This window comes from Lathamus discolor, chromosome 4 (assembly GCF_037157495.1).
Source record: "Lathamus discolor isolate bLatDis1 chromosome 4, bLatDis1.hap1, whole genome shotgun sequence".
Classification (NCBI taxonomy): domain Eukaryota; kingdom Metazoa; phylum Chordata; class Aves; order Psittaciformes; family Psittacidae; genus Lathamus; species Lathamus discolor.
The window spans coordinates 20,986,437-20,989,597 of NC_088887.1; the positions used below are offsets into that span (position 1 = coordinate 20,986,437).

General features: G+C 46.3%; 1 protein-coding gene across 6 annotated transcripts in view; it reads right to left on the reverse strand.

Moving 5' to 3' along the window:
- TFG (trafficking from ER to golgi regulator) overlaps positions 1-3,048 on the reverse strand; it is a 30,480-nt gene extending 27,432 nt beyond the window's left edge. For 3 of the 6 annotated variants that reach the window (XM_065676554.1, XM_065676551.1, XM_065676550.1), the window contains exon 1: positions 2,892-3,047. The gene's annotated coding sequence lies outside the window, so the exon portion shown is untranslated. Of the gene's footprint in view, positions 1-2,891 lie in introns of all 6 variants that reach the window. The other 3 variants (XM_065676553.1, XM_065676549.1, XM_065676555.1) reach the window with 3 other exon arrangements.
- Positions 3,049-3,161: the final 113 nt, after the last annotated feature.

Genomic DNA, 3,161 nt, shown 5'->3' on the forward strand with positions numbered 1-3,161 from the left:
GTGGCATTAAATAATGTGTCTTCAAGGAAAGTCTGCAAAGAATTAGGACAAGAGGAAAGGAGTTAATAATGCCCCCTTCCCACAGGAAAAGCCACCAAACTGGGCAAGAAGGAAATGCAATCCAAAATACATAACCACTTTAAACTATGACCTACTCTGAAATCAGCTTGTGTTTTTTCTGCTAGAAAGCCAGTGTGATGGGCTGCATGAAGTTTCTGCAATCCACCTCTTTACTACAAGTGTTTAATATCCAGAACTATAAAACAATGATTTAGTAAACAGAGCAGTCCAATGGAGAATGTAATTGTGCTCCTCCCTCCCAAACAGCAGGCACTAGTTGGCACTCTTCTTCTTGCCTCTAATTCGCATACATGACATGATTTTAATTTCAAATATCCATTACATGATTTTTAGATCATTCACCATAAAATCAAATCCCCTTGAGGTACACATCGGACTTCCCCATCTTCCCACATTACCCACCAAGTATATCCAGGTCCCTGAGCAAAAGCAATTCCATGAGTGCGTTTGTCGTTATCCTGTGCAGGGAAGCCCCATTGGATTTTGATTTTCCCAGAGACTGGTGCCTGGCAGAGGTTGTGATATACCCACTCTTTGGCCATGTTCTTTGACCCAAATGTCTATAAGGTTGTTCCAGAAATAAGCAGACATTACTTAGCAACAACTAAAACCATCAGTGTTATCAGCGTTGTTCCCAGGCTGAAAGTCAAAAATACAGCACTGCACCAGCTACTAAGGAGAAAAATGCTACTGCTGAACCCAGGACAGCATCCACCCCTTACTCCATACCATTCACATCATGCTCAGATCCCACATTTTTCAATATACCATCACTCTTGTCTCATATATATATATATATATATATATTATATATATATAATCAAAGAAGAAAAGTAGGTTCCTCTCATCCACATTAAACTGGCCTTCCCAGCTCTCCTCTTTCAACTTCACTGGAAGTAAACTGGGACAGATACATGACATAGAAGATACATGACATAGAAGATACATGACATACAAGTCAGACACAGAAGACAGATACATGACATACAAGACAAGCAAATCCCAGAGAACAAAGCCCCTCTCCTCCGGTTCTCACAGTCTGGCAGCTGCTCCCCTCATCCTAGGTATGAAATGTCACCTTTAAAAACAGCTGTACTCACTCCTGGCTGGGAGAAGGCAAGACTGTTGTGACATACTAACCAGGTGAACAGGAAGAGACTACTCTTCTGTTTCCTCACTCATCTTTTATGAATGAGTAATACATGAAGATGATGCCTCTTTCACCCAGATCTCACTACAGGTCCAGGTAAAATTTACTGCAATGCATAAATACAGGATACAGATAATGCACCTAAGAGTGGTTCAACTTAGAGAGTTCATTTAGCCACCATCTTGTGTTAAGCATTAGAGCTGGGCACTGGTATTGCTTCTTTAGCATTACAGTGTAAGCTACTTGGAAACCAACAACAGTAAGAATTTAACCTCATCTGTAATTCCTAAAGATACACATTTCTGTGGACACATCTGAGCACCTGTGGCCTTTCAACAGACTGAATGCATCGTTTGTATCTTTGTGCAAGGAAACCCAATACTATAATGTACTTGCAGACCTATAACGTCTTATTTACCAATGTTACTTGCAGAAATCCACTGTGTATCTATCAATGATTACAAAAAGGTTGCATTTAAATGCACTTCTTTTTGTCCAGCTGTTCTCCATTCTGCTTGAAGGCATTCAGATCCTAAGAGACAGATTCTAAACACTGCAACTATTTGCAACTGTTACAGGGAAGTATGTACAATGTTCTACTTATTAAATTACACAGCGCTCAAGCTTTTCTTCCCTCACTGTGACATAGCTGAATGGATGACTCGAGTTTTTCAGCAAAGACAGTCAGAATACACACAAATGAGCTTTTTGACAGAACCAATCACTGCATCTACTTTATTGAGGGGAAAACGCCAAACAAACAAAAATAATCCACTAGCATTTTCCTGTTTCAGAAAGCCTATTTTTTGTAAGAATCTCACTGACATCTTTCTAGCCTTCCTGAGGTACCATGTGCATTTTGGAGGTACAGATTGTTTCCTCTCCTCTTGGCTCATTTTCTGTTCACACCACACACCAATCTAAATGGTGTGTGTGGACAGCAACTGCCCAATCTATGTCAGTCACTTCATGATCCTTTCTTAAGCCGTGACATCATAACCATGTTGCATTTCACTACTCTTTTTGCACTGCAGCCGAGAAAACTAGCCTTGCCTAAGCAAGGGAAGAACAGGCATTCCTGCTTCACCTTCCCCTCTGTCAAAACAAGGAAAAGAACAAGGCGAAGCATACAGAAACAGGGCCAAGCAACACTGCATCCCAAACCCCACTAGCCAGAGTGATAAGTTTTCCCAAGACAAAGGGTAAAGGGGATGGGAGCAGAAAGAAGAGCTCTTTTTGGTTTTCTCCAGTTCTGAAAAGCATAGGACCGACTCAGTGGGGAGTAGAAATCACAGCTATTCCCTGTCGGTAAGGGAAGAGTCTGCAGTTCCTCTGGCTCTCAAAAGGAACAAGGCTTGGTGAGCAGGGGTCGACATGCAAGAGCCTTGCGACGTGAGGGAGCGACGGGAGACCCCTGCTAGCCCTCACTCCGTGTCCCCAGGCCGAAAAGCCCGGGCGGCAGTTCCAGCCTCCCTCAGACGCTTCCCAAAGGGAAGGAAGGGGTCTCCCCGCCTTTCTGCCAGGGACCGCGACGCCCTTGGAACCGAGGGGCGGAGGCGAAGGCTCACCCCCAGCCCGCAGCCACCCCTCCCGCCGCCTTCGCACAAGCGGCAACGGCTCCCCCAGCAACAGCGCAGGGTGAGCAGCCCCATTCTCTTACTCTGGCTTCTCCGCGGTCCCGCCGGTGGGCACCCACCGCCCCGGCAGACTCAGAGCCCAGACACAGCCGCCGCCACCCGTACGTGGCAGAGAAAAGAAGGACCTGGCGGAACGTCTGCAACTGCCGGGCCTGCGCGAGCCACCCGCATGCGCACTCCAACGGCAAGCGCCGCACCGCGCACGTTCCAACAGCGCGGCTCCGCCTCCCCCTTCTGTGGACTGCCGCGTCAGCCCAGACGCTGGCTGGATTGTGGCCATGCAAGGGGTGGCG